Here is a 22168-nt window from a genome sequence, read left to right on the forward strand (position 1 = left end):
ACAGCTTGGCTCCTAGCCTTAATTTTTTCCTCTGTAGGGGACATTTAGAATCCTAGAGGTCTGCAGCACAGAAAGGATCTTCGACACATCACATCTGCACTGGCCAAATGTAGTTCTTTCATTAAAAGGACTATATATATATCTGCAAATTGTTGTCTTTATGGACAGGAAGACAGGTATTTCTTTTTTATCATTCATTTGGGATGTGTGAATGACTTCAGCAAGTCAGCATTTATACTGATCTAAAATTTTGCTTGAGAGGATAGTAGTGAGCAGCCTCCTTGATCCAATGCAATCCTTATGGTGTAGCCACATCCACAGAGCATTTTGGAAGGGAATTCAAGATTCTAACCTAACAACATTAAAGGAAGGGGCGATATATTTCAAAGTCAGCATGTTGTGTTACTTGGAGGGGAATGCAGAAGTGGTACTGTACCCATGCGCCTGCTACCTTCTGGCAGGGGTTGAGAATTTGGAAGATGCTGTCAAAAGAATTCTGGCAAGTTGCTGCAGTGTACGTTATACTTGGTACATAATGCTGACAAAGAGCACTGATGCTGGAGGTTCTGAATGTTTAATAATAATAGCTTATTGTCACGAGTAGGTTTCAATGAAGTTACTGTGAAAAGCCCCTAGTCGCCACATTCCGGCGCCTGTTCAGGGAGGCCAGTACGGGAATTGAATCCACGCTGCTGGCCTTGTTCTGCATTACAAGCCAGCTGTTTAGCCCACTGTGCTAAACCAGCCCCGGTTTAAGTTAGTTGCATAGGGTGCCAATGCAACATTCAAGCACGAATGCTTGCAATAACCTGCCTCATTATCTGAAGAGTTGAGAATGGAACTGAACATTGTACAATCATCAGTAAGCATTCTTTTCTGACCTTATAATAGAAGGAAAGTCATTGCTGAATCAGCAAGATGATTAGACCTAGGATTCTACACTGAGGAACTCCTGTAGTGCCATCCTGGTGCTGAGATGATTGTCATCCAATAATCACAATCATATTGCTGAGAATAGAGACATACTGTCAAAACTTTTCATCTTGCACTTATCAGGACAGATACAGAAATGCTATATTTCAAAGGGAGCAGCAATTCATACTGCATGAGAAAACGGTGCTGATTAGCTGGTGAGTCGACTTTGGTCGAGAAGTTGCCGTGGAGAATGCACCAGGGAATTATTGTCCTCAAATATTTTGTTTAATTCAAAAATGGAGTAATACCTGGGCATGTTTCTTCTGCCATCAGAGGACAGGTCCCATGTGTAATTATATGTAGCTTCTAGCAAGCATGAGTGCGCCACATTGCAAGCATGACTGACTGATAATCTTAAATTGGTTGCCATGATGTGGAGATGCCGGTGTTGGACTGGGGTGAGCACAGTAAGAAGTCTTATAACACCAGGTTAAAGTCCAACAGGTTTGTTTCGATGTCATGCATTACATTCATCCCCCACCATCTGGCCTGCGAGATCCTACCAACTGTCCTGGCTTGACACAATTCACACCTCTTTAACTTGGGGTTACCCCATCTCTGGATCTGTAAAGATTTAATCACCTGCTAATGCTCTCATTCCAAGCATTGTCTGACATCTTTGAATCTGTCTACATATATGTTTCTGGAACATACCTCTTCATTCACCTGAGGAAGGAGCAGTGCTCCGAAAGCTAGTGACATCGAAACAAACCTGTTGGACTTTAACCTTGTGTTGTAAGACTTCTTACTTAAATTGGTTGTTAGTGTAATTCATGGCACATTTGCGATTTTACAGCAAATGCTGTCCAATTGCAGAATCACATCTAATGTCAGACATTATGTCCTGAGCTTTGAGTCTGGTCAGTACTCTGCCAACTGCGAATAGCCAAAAGAGGTAATGTTTGATACAATCCACTGAGAGTCATTGGGACGTATGGCCTACATACCTGGCCTTTGTCCTGCCTGCAAATTCATGTACTACATTACTTATTTGCCTGGTAGGAAGAAAATCCTTTTTTGTTGGTGGCAGCATTCGATTGGTGCAAAATACCACTTGTGTTGATACTGCATATAGTGTTGTATGTGAAATGGCTAGCTTCATCTGTTGCTCAAATCTTTGAGATACCTTATCCTTCCTGATTAATTTGCGATAGGTTGGGCACTTTTCAGGTCTGAAAGTGGAGATCTTTAGCCTATTTATGAGTAGACACAGTGCGCAGTGAGCAATAATCTGACCAGCAGGATAGCTTTGATGTGCCCTATTTTGGCATCAGGCTTGGAATGTGAGCAAACGCTTGAACTCTATTTACAAGACTACTTATGGCATATGGAGTGGTAGTAATCTAATTGCATATGTTGACCAGTGACAGTAAGTTTAGTTTGCAGTAGTCAGTGGTAGAGAAGCCATTAATGGATTTCTCAACTAGCACATCAAGGAAAGGGAACTTCTTTGACAGCTCCATATCAAAGGTGAATTTAAGTGCAGGAAGGTGTACATTAAGGCGTGTAAGGAAATTCTTACATGCAATGCAGATTCAAGTTTAGCAAACCTATCATCCTCGCATCGGAAATATGTAAGTGGTAGGAGATTAAGGATCATTCATTGCAAATGCATTTCTTGTGGAGCAGGGCCTAGAGGACACCCATGGCAAACCCAATGGAGTTGGGCATATATAGCATCATTAAAGCGGAACTCAATTGCATGAGTTGCTAAGTTCATAAATTCAATGAATCCAGGTTCTGAAAATGGCGGTGCATCTAAATTGTCATGATACAGTGACATGGCACAAATGTTTCTGACTTTTTTGAGCAGCATGTCAGTGAATAGGCTTGCAATGTGGATCGGGCACATGGGCACATATCATGAATTTGCCTAGTAATAGCAGTGACACAAATTTAACAGTACATAATAGGTGGCATCTGCCCACCAACAGGTAGAAATCAGCCCAGCAACAGAAAGTAGTTGGATGAGATGCATCTTTCCCAGTAACAAGATTAGCAGGCATCTAGATAGAATCAGGTGTGAATCACATATTAGTAGAAGCAGCTTACCTAGATGATTGTGAGATCAATGAGGTAATTTCTAGAGTCAAGAAATTTGATAGAGGTAGACAGACAAATACACAGAATGCAGAATCAAAGGGGAGAAATGGTATAATCACTGGCACTCTCAAAAGGAGGGAAGCCAGTTTACATCTAACAGCCTTTAAGTCTTGCATCCAAGGCAATGCAAAAACCTTTGTAAAGGCAATTTAAATATCTTCTCTGGACTAGGACAAGATGTACCCAGATTTGATTATCATCCATGTATTGTGTGGTAACTATAAGCTGGTTTTGGCTCATATGTCTATTTGATTTGGGTGTTGTTTAGGGAAAGGGGAAGTTTAAGGAGTTCCAGCATCATAAATATATTTTGGAACAAGGGGTACATTGTACATAAACTGTGCATGTTTTAGTAATTCATGTACATAATTATCTTAGTGCAGTGTAGTCCTGTTTGTGTGTATTTGTCATTTCTTTACTTTGATAAATATTCTTTAATAATTGTTACATAGAACATAGAACATAGAAAATACAGCACAGAACAGGCCCTTCGGCCCACGATGTTGTGCCGAACCTTTGTCCTAGATTAATGTTATCATGCTGACTGGGCTGCTTATTCTCACTGGGGTTTCACTTGACTCCTCACACCATTCCAAAGACAAAATTATAGACCCCCACAAACCAGTATTCCAAATTGGGATAACTTTGCAGATAACAGCATGGTTTGTGACCCATGGCATTGCTGTCAATATGCGGGTCACGTATAGTATTCATGAAGGTGATGGAATCTTCACCGTGTATGTGGAAAACTCACTCAACTGGTTTTAGCAACTTGCTCAACAAATTTATATTGTGCAGAACAAGTCATAGATAAGGTAGGGTATAAATTGCTTCAGCGCCAGTGCGATGCCTGGTAAAGAGACTATCTGTCCCAAGGACTGGCAGAGTGTATCAAACAGAATGTTCCTTTCATTTTTTTCCAATCGGCAGAGTACTGACTATTCAACCAGCCTGTATTTGCAAAACTCAGAACATAATGTTTAACGTTAGATGTGATTGTGTGCTTCCTCTAAGCGTTTACTGAGAAGTTCTAGGAATTACACTAACAACCAAATTAAGATTAACAGCCAGGCTTGCAATATGGTTCACTTACACTTGCTAGAAGCTACGTATATTCATACATAGGGATTTGTCCTCTACAGGCAAAAGGGACAAAAGTTTGCTGGTGCATTCTGACCATGACCAATAAGAGTCCGCTTGCCAACCATTTTCTCATGCAGTATAAATTGTTGCTCCCTTTGAAATTTGACATTCTTGCCTCTGCCTTGATGAGTGCAAGACAAAAAGCTTCACCGACATGTTTAGTTTTTTCAAAAATATTCAAGTTCTGTACGACCAAACCACAACAAACTCCTTTTAGAACATAAACATAAGAACATAAGAACTAGGAGCAGGAGTAGGCCATCTGGCCCCTCGAGCCTGCTCCACCATTCAATGAGATCATGGCTGATGTTTTGTGGACTCAGCTCCACTTTCCGGCACGAACACCATAACCCTTAATCCCTTTATTCTTCAAAAAACTATCTATCTTTATCTTAAAAACATTTAATGAAGGAGCCTCTACTGCTTCACTGGGCAAGGAATTCCATAGATTCACAACCCTTTGGCTGAAGAAGTTCCTCCTAAACTCAGTCCTAAATCTACTTCCCCTTATTTTGAGGCTATGCCCCCTAGTTCTGCTTTCACCCGCCAGTGGAAACAACCTGCCCGCATCTATCCTATCTATTCCCTTCATAACCTTATATGTTTCTATAAGATCCCCCCTCATCCTTCTAAATTCCAATGAGTACAGTCCCTGTCGACTCAGCCTCTCCTCGTAATCCAACCCCTTCAGCTCTGGGATTAACCTAGTGAATCTCCTCTGCACACCCTCCAGTGCCAGTACGTCCTTTCTCAAGTAAGGAGACCAAAACTGAACACAATACTCCAGCTGTGGCCTCACTAACACCTTATACAATTGCAGCATAACCTCCCTAGTCTTAAACTCCATCCTTCTAGCAATGAAGGACAAAATTCCATTTGCCTTCTTAATCACCTGTTGCACCTGTAAACCAACTTTTTCCGACTCATGCACTAGCACACCCAGGTCTCTCTGCACAGCAGCATGTTTTAATATTTTATCATTTAAATAATAATCCCTTTTGCTGTTATTCCTACCAAAATGGATAATCTCACATTTGTCAACACTGTATTCCATCTGCCAGACCCGAGCCCATTCACTTAGCCTATCCAAATCCCTCTGCAGACTTCCAGTATCCTCTGCACTTTTTGCTTTACCACTTATCTTAGTGTCGTCTGCAAACTTGGACACATTGCCCTTGGTCCCCAACTCCAAATCATCTATGTAAATTGTGAACAGTTGTGGGCCTAACACTGATCCCTGAGGGACACCACTAGCTACTGATTGCCAACCAGAGAAACACCCATTAATCCCCACTCTTTGCTTTCTATTAATTAACCAATCCTCTATCCATGCTACTACTTTCCCCTTAATGCCATGCATCTTTATCTTATGCAGTAACCTTTTGTGTGGCACCTTGTCAAAGGCTTTATGGAAATCCAGATATACCACATCCATTGACTCCCCGTTATCTACCGCACTGTTAATGTCCTCAAAGAATTCCACTAAATTAGTTAGGCACGATTTGCCCTTTATGAACCCATACTGCGTCTGCCCAATGGGACAATTTCCATCCAGATGCCTCGCTATTTCTTCCTTGATGATAGATTCCAGCATCTTCCCTACTACCGAAGTTAAGCTCACTGGCCTATAATAACCCGCTTTCTGCCTACCTCCATTTTTAAACAGTGGTGTCACGTTTGCTAATTTCCAATCCGCCGGGACCACCCCAGAGTCTAGTGAATTTTGGTAAATTATCACTAGTGCATTTGCAATTTCCCTAGCCACCTCTTTTAGCACTCTGGGATGCATTCCATCAGGTCCAGGAGACATGTCTACCTTTAGCCCCATTAGCTTGTCCATCATGACCTCCTTGGTGATAACAATCCTCTCAAGGTCCTCACCTGTCATAGCCTCATTTCCATCAGTCACTGGCATGTTATTTGTGTCTTCCACTGTGAAGACCGACCCAAAAAACCTGTTCAGTTCCTCAGCCATTTCCTCATCTCCCATTATTAAATCTCCCTTCTCATCCTCTAAAGGACCAATATTTACCGTAGCCACTCTTTTTTGTTTTATATATTTGTAGAAATTTTTACTATCTGTTTTTATATTCTGAGCAAGTTTACTCTCATAATCTATCTTGCTCTTCTTTATAGCTTTTTTAGTAGCTTTCTGTTGCCCCCTAAAGATTTCCCAGTCCTCTAGTCTCCCACTGATCTTTGCTACTTTGTATGTTTTTTCCTTCAATTTGATACTCTCCCTTATTTCCTTAGATATCCACGGTCGATTTTCCCTCTTTTTACCGTCCTTCCTTTTTGTTGGTATAAACCTTTGCTGAGCACTGTGAAAAATCACTTGGAAGGTTCTCCACTGTTCCTCAACTGTTTCACCATAAAGTCTTTGCTCCCAGTCTACCTTAGCTAGTTCTTCTCTCACCCCATTGTAATCTCCTTGTTTAAGCACAAAACACTAGTGCTTGATTTTATCTTCTCACCCTCCATCTGTATTTTAAATTCCACCATATTGTGATCGCTCCTTCCGAGAGGATCCCTCACTATGAGATCCTGAATCAATCCTGTCTCATTGCACATGACCAGATCTAGGACTGCTTGTTCCCTCGTAGGTTTCATTACATACTGTTCTAGGAAACTATCGCGGATACTTTCTATAAACTGCTCCTCAAGGCTGCCTTGACCGACCTGGTTAAACCAATCGACATGTAGATTAAAATCCCCCATGATAACTGCTGTACCATTTCTACATTCATTAGTTATTTCTTTGTTTATTGCCTGCCCCACCATAATGTTACTATTTGGTGGCCTATAGACTACTCCTATCAGTGACTTTTTTGCCTTACTATTCCTGATTTCCACCCAAATGGATTCAACCTTATCCTCCATAGCACCGATGTCATCCCTTACTGTTGTAGTGATCATGTGGTGCTGCTATCTACCCATTAACCCCTTGTGTGCATGCACCTACAGAGATCACTACATCCCCCCTTTATAACGTGTTACAGATTTTCTGTATGGTGTAACGAAAACTGAACAAACATAATGAATTAAGTCAACTGGGAACAGATAAAACAAATAACGCTGTGTACAGAATGTGATGGTAATAATGACTGTACAAAGTCAATCAACGTTTTAAAAAGTCCAATCCTGATGAAAAACGTTGTGAGTCCAGACTGTATGAGTTTGATCAGGTGGGTTGATCTCTTCGCCTGTCGCTGAGGTGGCAGTGTTAATGTCGTCATGTCGTTGTGACCACCGTCAGTGTTGATGTGTGTCCGTGAGGGCATCACGACACATCGGAATGGTAGAAGTAATTTGATGTTAGTAGCGGACTTTATTTTGTGCTTGCAATGTTGACCCCGTATGTCATCTTTTTTGCAAGCTGGGTGGGTGATTGCTGCAGTGCAGACACGAAACCACGAGATCTGTTGTTGTTGTTGCTGTGGTTTGGTTCACTGCGTTTATCAACAGTGGGTAGACATTTAATGTCTGCTGCTGGCTGCTCATACAAGGCAGATAGACCATCATAGTCTTCCTCGTTCACAGCTGTTGCTCCGGAGTCGTTGCTTGCAGCCATTCTGGAACCTGTCAACGAGCTCGCTATGGAGGCCGGTATCACTCCCTCAGTGGAGTCAATCTGTGCTCTCTGCGTGGCGTCGCCTTCTGCTAGGATATGTGAAATGTGGTTGTCATCCATTTTGGAGACGAGCTGCCATGTCGTCATGGTACTGGATTCTCCCACCATGAAACTCGAATGGAACTTGGCACCCACGTTGCTGCTGCAATGATCATCAGATCCAGAGAACTGATCCATGGCTGAGTGGCATTCGTCAGCGAGCAAATCATCGCTTCTTGTCAAGGATGTGTCATCATAGAATTTCATAGAATTTACAGAGCAGAAGGAGGCCATTCAGCCCATCGAGTCTGCACTGGCTCTTGGAAAGAGCACCCTACCCAAGCCCACACCTCCACCCTATCCCCATTACCCAGTAACCCCACCCAACACTAAGGGCAATTTTGGACACTAAGGACAATTTAGCTTGCCCAATCCACCTAACCCGCACATCTTTGGATTGTGGGAGGAAACCGGAACACCCGGAGGAAACCCATGCACATACGGGGAGAACGTGCAGACTCCGCACGGACAGTGACCCAAGCCGGGAATTGAACCTGGGACCCTGGAGCTGTGAAGCAATTGTGCTAACCACAATGCTACCGTGCTGCCGGTGCTCTATTTGTCCAATGAGGAACTCACCTCCTGAGCAATCATCGTCAATGAACAAATCTGGAACAAGGGGCTGGTTTAGCACACTGGGCTAAATCGCTGGCTTTTGAAGCAGACCAAGCAGGCCAACAGCACGGTTCAATTCCCGTACCAGCCTCCCCGAACAGGCGCCGGAATGTGGCGACCTGGGGCTTTTCACAGTAACTTCATTTGAAGCCTACTTGTGACAATAAGCGATTTTCATTTAATTTTCATTTCAACTTTTGCTATGGATTTGTCATTGTGCTCTTCTCTTTGGAAGGTGCAAACGGTATGTTTCAGGGTGCTGCGGCAGTGATCTTTAACTGTGAGTGGAGGCTCGAGCTTCATTCTGTCGCTGGGGAAAATAATTTTTTGTTTTGAGACTTTAAACCCCTATTTGTTCACTCCCGGGCATTTTGGATGAGGCGTGGTGATGTAAGGTTCCTCAGTTACTGTAACCGTGTCCACACCGTAGGGGTCATCATAGGCAAGGTCATCATTTTTGGACAGGTAAGTTGGAAGGCATTTGACTAAAATTATTCAATTTGCTTATAACATTGAATATAAGGGGTTGAAGTCATGTGCCATATTCAGGTCAAGCAGGGTTAGAGGGCAGTTCACAATTGCAGCATGTCGGGGGGGGGGGGGGGGGGTAAGGGGAAGGGAGGCAGAAACACATGGAAAAAGACAGTGAGAGATGGGATGCGGAGGCAGATATAGGAGGAAGGAATTCCACAGGAAAAAGGGGGGAATGGATGGGGAGGAAATAGAGATGGGGGTGGGGGGAGAAAATTGTCCAATGTGTGCAGGCAGAAAGAGGGAGAAAAAAGGAGGGACAAGAGGAGAAGATGGCAAACTCACTTCAGCAGGGGGAAGGGAACTACTTCACAGATTGGGTGATATGCAATTGCTAATCAGTGATATTCTGATATTCCTGTTCAGAGTGAGTGAGGGATGTACTTGATATGAAAGAATTTTGGGGGCAGGTTCCCCCAGTATTACAATTTAATGGTGGTGGTGGGGAAGTGGGTGAGGTCTATATCTCACTTAGCTGTGGGGTGGAGTTGGGTGAACATCATCAGGGACTGAGGCTTCTTGGATGTCCTAGATTGAGGTGGGGGAGAAAAGCCTGGAAAGGCTGAATGCTGCAGTTCATGCCTCCAGCAGAGGGCAGTAGAGCAGAGCTGCTGATTGGCTGTTGCGGGGGCAATTTGCATACGTCTGTTGTGCTCACCCTAACTTAAAGGTGTACCTGAGCAAGAGATCCTAGCTGTTCAAGTGAAGACAAGCCTCCAGCAGAGGGCAGTAGAGTGAAGCTGCTGATTGGCTGGTGCGGGGGCAATTTGCATACGTCTGTTGTGCTCACCCTAACTTGAAGGTGTACCTGAGCAAGAGACCCTAGCTATTCAAGTGAAGACAAGCATCCAGCAGAGGGCAGTAGAGCGGAGCTGCTGATTGGCTGTTGCATACGTCAGTTGTGCTCACCCTAACTTGAAGGTGGTTTGTGGAGGAGCTGTTGTCAAGTGACACTTAAACTCAAAACACTTCTTCAGTGTTTCCCTCCCTACCCCCTCCTCTAACCAAAAGACACCAACCACTGTAAAGATCAAGAGGAAGGCTCGAGGGCAGGTAGAAGTCGAACCGTGAAGTCACAGCCTGCAGGTAAGGGATTGGCTGGTGACTGGTAAGTAGTTTTTCTTTTATTTTCCCTCAGGTGTTATCGTGCGGGGCGCAGAGGTTGCTGAGTGAGTGCTTGCTGAGAAGGGGAGTGAATAACAGGTAAGCTCTTTCTTTTTCTTTTTTTATCTAGAGGGGATGGCAGGGAAGGTAGTGCAATGTTCCTCCTGCAGAATGTTTGAGGTGAGGGACGCCATCAGTGCCGCTTCTGATTTCATCTGTGAGAAGGGCACCCATCTCCAGCTCCTCAGAAACCACGTTAGGGAACTGGAGCTGGAGCTGGATGAACTTCGGATCATTCGGGAGGCAGAGGTGGTCATAGATAGAAGCTTCAGGGATGTAGTTACTCTGAAGAATAAAGATAGATGGTTGACGGTGAGAGGGGCTGGGAGGAAGCAGTCAGTACAGGGAGCCCCTGTGGTCATTCACCTTAGTAACAAGTATACCGCTTTGGATACTGTTGGGGGGGGGTGGATTTACCAGGGGTAAGCCATGGGGTACAGGTCTCTGGAAGAGAATCTGTCCCTGTTGCTCAGAAGGGAAGGGGTGAGAGGAGTAGAGCATTAGTCATTGGAGACTCCATAGTTAGGGGGATAGATAGGAGATTCTGTGGGATCGAGAGAGACTCGCGGTTGGTGTGTTGCCTCCCAGGTGCCAGAGTCCGCGATGTCTCGAATCGTGTTTTCGGGATCCTTAAGGGGGAGGGGGAGCAGCCCCAAGTGATGGTCCACATAGGTACCAACGACATAGGTAGGAAAAGGGATAGGGATGTAAGGCAGGAATTCAGGGAGCTAGGGTGGAAACATAGATCCAGGACAAACAGAGTTATTATCTCTGGGTTGTTACCCGTGCCACGTGATAGTGAGACAAGGAATAGGGAGAGAGAGGAGTTGAACACGTGGCTGCAGGGATGGTGCAGGAGGGAGGGTTTCAGATTTCTGAATAATTGGGGCTCATTCTGGGGTCGGTGGGACCTCTACAAACGGAATGGTCTACACCTGGACCAGAGGGGTACCAATATCCTTGGGGGGGGGGGGGGGGGGAATTTGCTAATGCTCTTCGGGAGGGTTTAAACTAGTTCAGCAGGGGCTTGGGAATCTGAATTGTAGCTCCAGTATACAGGAGGTTGAGAGTAGTGAGGTCATGAGTAAGGTTTCAAAGTTGCAGGAGTGTACCGGCAGGCAGGAAGGTGGTTTAAAGTGTGTCTTCTTCAATGCCAGGAGCATCCGGAATAAGGTGGGTGAACTTGCGGCATGGGTTGGGACCTGGGACTTCGATGTTGTGGCCATTTCGAAGACATGGCTAGAGCAGGGACAGGAATGGTTGTTGCAGGTGCCGGGGTTTAGATATTTCAGTAAGCTCAGGGAAGGTGGTAACAGAGGGGGAGGGGTGGTATTGTTCATCAAGGACAGTATTACGGTGGCAGAAAGGACATTTGATGAGGACTCGTCTACTGAGGTAGTATGGGCTGAGGTTAGAAACAGGAAAAGGGAGGTCACCCTGTTAGGAGTTTTCTATAGGCCTCCGAAAAGTTCCAGATATGTAGAGGAAAGGATTGCAAAGATGATTCTGGATAGGAGCGAAAGCAACAGGGTAGCTGTTATGGGGGACTTTAACTTTCCAAATATTGACTGGAAACGCTATAGTTCGAGTACTTTAGATGGGTCCGTTTTTGTCCAATGTGTGCAGGAAGGTTTCCTGACACAGTATGTAGATAGGCCAACGAGAGGCGAGACCATATTGGATTTGGTACTGGTTAATGAACCAGGACAGGTGTTAGATTTAGAGGGAGGTGAGCACTTTGATGATAGTGACCACAATTCGATTACGTTTACTTTAGTGATGGAAAGGGATAGGTATATATCGCAGGGCAAGAGTTATATTTGGGGGAAAGGCAATTATGATGCGATGAGGCAAGACTTAGGATGCATCGGATGGAGAGGAAAACTGCAGGGGATCGGCACAATGGAAATGTGGAGCTTGTTCAAGGAACAGCTACTGCGTGTCCTTGATAAGTATGTACCTGTCAGGCAGGGAGGAAGTCGTCGAGCAAGGGAACCGTGGTTTACTAAAGCAGTCAAAACACTTGTCAAGAGGAAGAAGGAGGCTTATGTAAAGATGAGACATGAAGGTTCAGTTAGGGCGCTCGAGAGTTACAAGTTAGCTAGGAAGGACCTAAAGAGAGAATTAAGAAGAGCCAGGAGGGGACATGAGAAGTCTTTGGCAGGTAGGATCAAGGATAACCCTAAAGCTTTCTATAGATATGTCAGGAATAAACGAATGACTCGGGTAAGAGTCGGGCCAGTCAAGGACAGTAGTGGGAAGTTGTGCTTGGAGTCTGAGGAGATAGGAGAGGTGCTAAATGAATATTTTTCGTCAGTATTCACACAGGAAAAAGATAATGTTGTCGAGGAGAATACTGAGATTCAGGCTACTAGACTAGAACGGCTTGAGGTTCATAAGGAAGAGGTGTTAGCAATTCTGGAAAGTGTGAAAATAGATAAGTCCCCTGGGCCGGATGGGATTTATCCTAGAATTCTCTGGGAAGCTAGGGAGGAGATTGCAGAGCCTTTGGCTTTGATCTTTAAGTCATCTTTGTCTACAGGAATAGTAAGAAGTCATACAACACCAGGTTAAAGTCCAACAGGTTTGTTTCGATATCACTAGCTTTCGGAGCGCTGCTCCTTCCTCCTTCCTCTTGAACAAGGGGACAACATTTGCTATTCCCCAGTCTTCTGGCACTATTCCTGTAATTTGGAATCTCCGCATTACAGGAATAGTGCCAGAAGACTGGAGTTCAAGAAAGGGTGTAGAGACAACCCAGGTAACTATAGACCAGTGAGCCTTACTTCTGTTGTGGGCAAAATCTTGGAAAGGTTTATGATAGGATGTATAATCATCTGGAAAGGAATAATTTGATTAGAGATAGTCAACACGGTTTTGTGAAGGGCAGGTCGTGCCTCACAAAACTTATTGAGTTCTTTGAGAAGGTGACCAAACAGGTGGATGAGGGTAAAGCAGTTGATGTGGTGTATATGGATTTCAGTAAAGCGTTTGATAAGTTTCCCCACGGTAGGCTACTGCAGAAAATACGGAGGCATTGGATTCAGGGTGATTTAGCAGTTTGGATCAGAAATTGGCTAGCTGGAAGAAGGGTGGTGGTTGATGGGAAATGTTCAGACTGGAGTCCAGTTACTAGTGGTGTACCACAAGGATCTGTTTTGGGGCCACTGCTGTTTGTCATTTTTATAAATGACCTGGAGGAGGGCGTAGAAGGATGGGTGAGTAAATTTGCAGATGACACTAAAGTTGGTGGAGTTGTGGACAGTGCGGAAGGATGTTACAAGTTACAGAGGGACATAGATAAGCTGCAGCGCTGGGCTGAGAGGTAGCAAATGGAGTTTAATGCAGAAAAGTGTGAAGTGATTCATTTTGGAAGGAATAACAGGAAGACAGTACTGGGCTAATGGTAAGATTCTTGGCAGTGTGGATGAGCAGAGAGATCTCGGTGTCCATGTACATGGATCCCTGAAAGTTGCCATCCAGGTTGAGAGGGTTGTTAAGAAGGCGTACGGTGTGTTAGCTTTTATTGGTAGAGGGATTGAGTTTCGGAGCCATGAGGTCATGTTGCAGCTGTACAAATCTCTGGTGCGGCCGCATTTGGAGTATTGCGTGCAATTCTGGTCGCCGCATTATAGGAAGGATGTGGAAGCATTGGAAAGGGTGCAGAGGAGATTTACCAGAATGTTGCCTGGTATGGAGGGAAGATCTTATGAGGAAAGGCTGAGGGACTTGAGGCTGTTTTCATTCGAGAGAAGAAGGTTAAGAGGTGACTTAATTGAGGCATACAAGATGATCAGAGGATTGTATAGGGTGGAAAGAGAGAGTCTTTTTCCTCGGATGGTGATGTCTAGCACGAGGGGACATAGCTTTAAATTGGGGGGAGATAGATATAAGACAGATGTCAGAGGTAGTTTCTTTACTCAGAGAGTAGTAAGGGCGTGGAATGCCCTGCCTGCATCAGTAGTGAACTCGCCAACACTAAGGGCATTCAAATGGTCATTGGGTAGACATATCCAATGTCTATTGGATCCAATGTCTATCGGGCAGCACGGTAGCATTGTGGATAGCACAATTGCTTCACAGCTCCAGGGTCCCAGGTTCGATTCCGGCTTAGGTCACTGTCTGTGTGGAGTCTGCACATCCTCCCCGTGTGTGCATGGGTTTCCTCCGGGTGCTCCGGTTTCCTCCCACAGTCCAAAGATGTGCAGGTTAGGTGGTTTGGCCATGATAAATTGCCCTTAGTGTCCAAAATTGCCCTTAGTGTTGGGTGCGGATACTGGGTTATGGGGATAGGGTGGAGGTGTTGACCTTGGGTAGGATGCTCTTTCCAAGAGCCGGTGCAGACTCGATGGGCCGAATGGCCTCCTTCTGCACTGTAAATTCTATGATTCTCTGATATGGACGATAAGGGAATAGTGTAGATGGGCTTTAGAGTGGTTTCACAGATCGGCGCAACATCGAGGGCCGAAGGGCCTGTACTGCGTTGTAATATTCTATGTTCTATGTTCAGGGAGCACCAGTTTAATTCTGCAAAGCTAAGTCCACAAGTGGATAAAATTGACTTTGATTAACTTGGATTGACAGAAAGCTACTTCTAGTTTTTGTTGCATCAAATATTAATTGTCATCCTGTGAGAAATGATTACATATTCATGTGCTCTTAATCAGTGTTTTTGTGCTGGAACTCCATGCTGTGCTGCCTTTGGCACAGAAGTATGTAGGGCGTGGGCAATGGATGTGGGGATGTGGTCAGATGAGAAATGGGAGAGAGATGAAAGGGATTGCGAGGAGTAAGGGAGGATTAATGTGAGGAGCTGCTTAGCACACTACATTCTTGTTAGATCTGGGCAAATTATGCAGTGGGGGAGTAGCAGTCTAATGATCTGTCCCTAGGATACAGCAGTGACATTTTCATGGATCTGTTGATTGTCAACCAAGAGGAGGACGCAAGGCGCCTTGAGAAACATGCCAAGTGAGAAACAGGGAGAGAGTTGTATGTGTATTGGCAATCTAGCCTGAATGGTTACTGTATCTGTTGAGAAACATGTGGTCCGAGGCTGGAGAGTGGGTGCTATGAAATCCAAGGAGGAAGGCAATGGGAATTTTAAGATGCAACTTGAGAGAGAGCATAAGAAGCACTATCAAGCACTATTGGATCCTCCTATGTACTCCGCCAAAACTGTCCACAATGCAAAGATAATCCATGGTTATCAAATTTCCATTCTGTCATGACACTGAAATGACTCTAACCAAAGTCAAAAGTGATGTTATATTGTGCCTTTATTTCTCACCAGCTTCCTATTCCTAAACCTTGCCTCTGATTCCACATTGTTCATTATCAGAATGCAGTGACATTGGAGAGTTACATCAAGTGAAAGGTGGCTATATAAATAATACTGCCATGAGGAGAACTGTTTTAATTAAATAAGGACAAACTTGCATTGACATAAGTTAGTGTGGAATCAGAGGCAAGGTTTAGGAATAGGAAGCTGGTGAGAAATAAAGGCACAATATAATGTCACTTTTGACTTTGGTTCGGGTCATTTCAGTGTCATGACAGTATGGAAATTTGATAACCATGGATTATCTGTGCATTATGGACAGTTTTGGCGGAGTACATAGGAGGATCAAATAGTGCTCGATATTTTTCTTCGAGAAGTGGTGATGAATAGTTAAACCAATTGTGCGCTGGATACATTAAAGTCTGGGTCCCTTTCACTGAAGACAGGGAAATACCAGGGGGGGGTGAGCAGAGTGGGAGAGATAAAGGTTTCATTGGGGACAACAAGGAGTGATTGAACAAATTGATAGCTGCAGATGTGCTGCTTCGAAAGATTCAAACATGGACTTGTGGGAGAATTATAGACTTGGAAGTGGCAACAAGATCAAGGATTTTGAAGATGGAAGGGAGTTTGAGGTGTGATGGTGGAGTGCAAGAATGGATGGGTTAAGTATGTGGGGGGTAGGGGGTGATGACAGCAATTTTGGCTTGGTGGGCCACAGTACTTGAGAAGATACAACTGTTTGCCAAGTCAGATAATGTGGGGTCCAAGAAGGAAAGTTACATAGTCAGCACTGTCATGTGAGAGTCCCTTTAAGAAAAGTGTGTTTTATCAAATGGCTGCAGTGAATCATTGTGTGGGTGGAGCTGGAATGTGATTCTGTAGCTGAAAGAATGGTCCCAATCTTAGTGATAAAGAAGTCCACTCACCTCATATTTTTTCGAGGTGACAGTGAAGAGTATACAGGAGAGGATTTGAAGGAGGTGGTTGGTAGCAAGGGGTAAATAAATCATGGGTTATCTTGACATTGTAGTTTGGCCCAAGACCGTAAGAAACTACAGAAAATCGTGAACACAGCCCAGTCCATCACGCAAACCGACTTCCCATCCATTGACTCTGTGTATACCTCCTGCTGCCTTGGGAAAGCAGGCCGCATAATCAAAGACCCCTCCCACCCGGGTTATTCTCCCTTCCAACCTCTTCCATCGGGCAGAAGATACAAAGGGTTGATATGCACCAATAGATTCAAAACAGCTCCTTCCCCGCTGTTACCAGATTCCTGAATGGCCCCCTTTGGGTCTGAACTGATCTTATGAACTGAACTGATCTTTCTGCGCATCTTCTCTACAGTTGCAGCACTATATATCATATACTTCACCCACTGTCTATGTTTATGTATTTTCATTATGGATACTCATGTGTTTATCATATGTTCTATGTTTTTCCTGCGTGGAGCGATCTGCCTGGACTGGACGCAGAACAATACTTTTCACTGTACCTCGGTATACATGACAATATATCTAAATCTAAATTTATACTCCCCCCAAAGAAGCTATGCATTACAAATACCCAAATCAGGCAGAGCATCTGAGACCATATTAGTCTGTCTAACGCAATTGTTGACTGTAAAATTCAATTATGATGAGCCCATTAACAATTATAAAATTAACAAGCAATTTATTGACCCATAGTTGCTCCACACTAATCCTTACCTTGAGACTGTACAAAAGACAAACATATTTGTGTATTGCCATCCAATGGCTTTTTACTACAACTGCAGGCTTACATATATGCTGGATGGAATTCTCCGCTCGTTGGGATTCAATTTTCCCGCCGGTAACGCATCTCCGCCAACATGTTTTGCTGCGGCATGGGGTACTTACAGTGGGGAATTCCATTGACAAGCGGCGGGAAGATAGAATCCCACCACCAAGAATGAGTTGGAGGACCGGAGAATCCAGTCTCATCACTAAAATACAGTCCCGGAAGAAGTGCTTCAACTAACATTGTGTAACAGATCTTTTTGAAATAAAAATGCAAATTACAGTGCCACTTATAGATACACCCAGTTCTACAGGTAAACAATAAAACTTTTCTCATTGATTTTGCCACATATAGTCTGATATAGGAGTATTCAATGTACTTTGAGATTCAATTATATCTTCCTCTTCAACATTTTAAATTTATAGTTAATTGATGTAATAATAGTAGCTCTTTAAAGAGCCTAGTTATTATTCACTTTGTTTAATAGGAAAATTAGTCATACTTACCAGGTTTAGTCCTCATCCATGTCAAGTTGGGATCCCACAACTGAGTTCAGTGTCAGTGCCAACTTTATGCGGATCATTTTAAGTATTATCAGCAAGAGTGGTTAGCACTAATCTTGAACAACATTTGGAAGTGAGCTAACACAATTGGGGGCATAAATGAAACTCTATCAAGAAGTTTCATTGTCTGTGGTAGAGAGTAATGTACAGAACCATAGAACTATTAAAGTTTACAGCAAAGAGGTTATTTAGCCCATTGCATCTCTGCCAACTCTTTGCTAGAGTAATTCAAAATTAATATTCCTGTCCTGCTTCCTCCTCTCAATCCATTATCTTCTGCTGCTTTCAATGTCCAATTTTCCCTTAAAGGAGGTAATGGTGTCAGTTTCAACTTCTCCCTATGGCCAGACATTCGCTCTATGAAAACTTTATTCAATTACCAGGCAGGAATGTTCCCTTCCAGTCGGGGAACACTTCAGCAATCAATGAAAAATGAAAATGAAAATCGCTTATTGTCACGAGTAGGCTTCAATGAAGTTACTGTGGAAAGCCCCTAGTCGCCACATTCCAGCGCCTGTTCGGGGAGTCTGGTACGGGCATTTAGCCTCTGATTTTCAAGTAAACGTTCTCCAAGGCGGCCTTCGGGATGCACGACAACGCAGAATCGCCGAGCAGAAGCTGATAGCCAGGTTTCGCACGCATGAGTATGGCCTCAACCAGGATCTTGGATTCATGTAGCATTACATTCACCCCCCACCATCTGGCCTGGGCTTGCGAAATCCTACCAACTGTCCTGCTTTGAGACAATTCACACCTCTTTCACCTGTGATTATCCTTCACACCAGTCGCACCGTCTGGACCTGTAAAGATGTAATTACCTGCAAAGACTCACATTCAAAGTATCGTCTTGCATCATTGAATTTGTCTATATATGTGTTTGTGGAACCCACCTCTTCATTCAGGAAGGAACTGCGCTCCAAAAGCTAGTGATTCAAAACAAACCTGTTGGACTTTAACCTTGTGTAGTAAGACTGCAGCACAGGAGTAAAGTGACAATAACTTTCTGTACTCCAGGACTTTCATTGATGTGCAGAGGTCTTTGTTGTGAAACATTTGCTGCCGTAGTTGGTAACAGGCTGATGTGGCACAGCTGATCTGGTGTTAGATCTTCTCATCAAAGGTGGCTTTCTGAGAGAGGGGCTGCCAAAGTACAGGAAGTGCTCAACATATTCCAGAGCCTCTCCTAAAACATATGGAAAGTGGCATATTTAGTTGACCTGATTTGAGTTGATATAAGTTTTGTATTGGCAACATTCACACAGATCGAGTTTCTTATATGCAGTATTAAAGAGGGTGAGAGTGGGTTGCAATTCGGGTGCAGAGTGGGCAATAACACTGCTGTCATCCACAAATTGTGGACCATGTATATTTATGACAGTCAGTTTAGTTTTACTATGGAGCCGACTGAGTTGAAGAGTTTTCCATCTGTTAATATTTAATATTGACACCAGAGGATAGTTTCTTTATTGGGGAGCATGTTGCCAATTGTTCAGAATGGCAATCATTTGTTGGTCAACCTGCATCATAAGTTAATGATGAGGCAGAGTGGTGGCCAAGAAGGAAAGAAAAGCAAGCAAATCCTGCACTGCAGAATCCACTAACTCATGGCCCCATATGCCCAAAGATCTGCAGGTCACGGATCAGTCACATGAAGACCTATGACAGAAACTTGCAACCCTGAGTAGACATCAACTTTGAGTCAAGGAACTGCCCAAACTACTAACTAAATAGCACCTTAAATAGTTCTTGAAAATGTAGTGTCTTTCCTCAGTTTTCTTATAAAATTAACTGGGTTATATGTAAATATGCCAAAACTATCTTTTGCCTTGGAGAACACTACTTAGACGGGAAAAGTTTATTTGCGCAATTCTCCGTGGACAGGATCCTCCAGTCCACCTGCAGCACACCCACGCCCCACGGGAAACCTCATTGGCCGGCTGCGGGAACGGAGAATCCCCCTGTAAGCGGAGACGTACCACACCGGAAAACGCGGTTGGCGGACCAGAGATATATCCATGTATGTGCATTATGAAAATAACTATACGCTATTCTAAAAATATTAGAACATCAAATCAATTTTTGGGTTGAATGAAAAGCAGCAAAGAAGAGAATGATTTCTAGCAATGAATCAAACTATAAAAAATGCAAGAGGTCACGAGTTTAAAATAAACAGTAAATGGAAAGTGTGACAAAGTGAATGTTCAAAATGTTCTTTGTCCTTTAAGGTTAATAGATTTGTGATGTTGGGCAGAATTCTACCAAAACATTTCTAAGTGTGGTCTCTGGCAGGAAACGAGATGCCGGAGGGATCCAGATTGCAATACACCCACACATAGAAATTATTTGGAGCTAGTGGATATTCGTGCCGTGGGACCCGAAGAGGCTAGCAACGCAGGATCCTCAGAGTTCAGGGCCCCATTTTTAATGGGTTCCCAAATCTCAGAATAACCCTCAATTGCTGACAAGGCATCCCCTACGGAGTCTGCACGTTCTCCCTGTGTCTGCATGGGTTTCCTCTGGGTGCTCTGGTTTCCTCCCACAAGTCCCGAAAGATGTGTTGTTAGGTGAATTGGACATTCTAAATTCTCCCTCAGTGTACCCGAACAGGCGCCGGAATGTGGCGACTAGGGGCTTTTCACAGTAACTCCATTGCAGTGTTAATGTTAGCCTACTTGTGACAATAAAGATTAGTATAATTGCTGGCAAGATCCCCCATAATCGCTGGCAAAGCTCCCCCCAAGTGAGTGACACCCAATTATGCTGCTTCTACCCGAACCCAAAACTCATCTGAATCTCTAAAACACTCTCGCATCTTTTCATCATTAGCTGCCCAATAATAGTGATGAAAGTTTGGAAAGGCCTATTAGCCTCTTCCTCTGGAGCAACATCCTTCTGATCCTCGGGACAGTTCACTGAAATTGACATGTTGGGAGAGACATCAAAGATTTGAAGGCTAGAGAGGGAAGACTTTACCTTCATCTGACAGATCTTTGAACTTGACATGCCAGTAAGCGTTGAAAGGTTTTCCGGGTTACAGAGGGAAGACTTGCCACACAACCCCATCCTGACCTGAGCCCCTCCACCCAAGACAAGTTCCCCAGACCCTCACCTCCCTTTAAGCAGCCCCCTTGGCACCCTGGAGATACATATAGAGAGGGCAGTCACCCCCTTCTCCCCATCAGAGTCTAGGGTGTCTGGTCCCTAGATTTGAGGGCCAGTACTGATTGGTGCCCACGGGACTTCCAGCTGGGAGGAGTAGCAGCATCCCTGGAGGTCTCAACATTTCACTTCAACATTTCTCTCGCTAATAAGATTGAAATGGATGCTAATGAGTTCTGATCACGTTCTCATCATTTCTGGACAAGAACCTGAAATCGTCAGAAGACTTGCGACGTGTTTCACACTTGGCGAGAATCCCGATTCGGGCCTCACGCCTGATTCAACAGGCCAGTGGGAATCCCGGCTAGAACTAGTAGCCCCGGAGAATCGTCCCCATTAATTTCATGATTGTTTCGACCCTAATAGTCATTTCCTATTACAAACATTTTTTCTTCACAGTTGTGTATTGATTGAACTCTTGTTGGAACAATAGGCGCTGAATCAAGAGTATCAAGTAAATCAACAATTCTGTTTCAACAAATCAATCGAGTTATGTCATATCAAGTGTCTCTTTATGGATGAGTTGTCTAAGGGGATTGAGATATGCCTGTTCTAAAGTAAGAGCAAAGTAATGGTAGGAAGTCATGAGGACCAATAAGCAAATAATTCTTGCTTGATTTCAATCTCAGATAACTGGGGCGGGACTCTCCGAGCCTTCGCGCCGAAATCGCGCTCGGTGCGGGGGCGGAGAATGGGTGTCAGACCCGAGATCGGGTCTGATGCCGCTCCCGTGATTCTCCGGTCTCCAGAGAATCGGCGGCAATCGGGCGCGCGCGGTCAACGCGCTGCCGGTGGGGGGCCATTGCAAAAGGCCCCTGCAGCAATTCTCCCAGTGCAGCTGGCCAAGTTCCCGCCAGCGTGGTTCTCTCATGGCTTTACCCGTTGGGCACGTGGTGTGGCGGTTGTGGACTGAGTCTGCAACCGCCCTGGTGGGGAGCGGTGGGATCATTCACCGCGGGGGGGGGGTCTCCAGGATGGCCAGGCTATTGATCAGGGGCCACCGATCAGCGGGCACGCACGATCTGGGGGGGGCCTATCTTCTTGCTGTTGCTCCGCGGTGTGGATCAGCCATGTCGTGCAGGGCAGCTGACACAGGCCGCCGCCGTGCACATGCGCGGACACCCGACCGGAAGTGCAGGGCCCCGTATCGGCAGCCGGAGATGCGAGGAGTACTCTGGGGCCCTTCTAGCTCCCTGCAAA

Source organism: Scyliorhinus torazame, chromosome 7, assembly GCF_047496885.1.
Source record: "Scyliorhinus torazame isolate Kashiwa2021f chromosome 7, sScyTor2.1, whole genome shotgun sequence".
In the NCBI taxonomy this organism is placed as follows: Eukaryota; Metazoa; Chordata; class Chondrichthyes; order Carcharhiniformes; family Scyliorhinidae; genus Scyliorhinus; species Scyliorhinus torazame.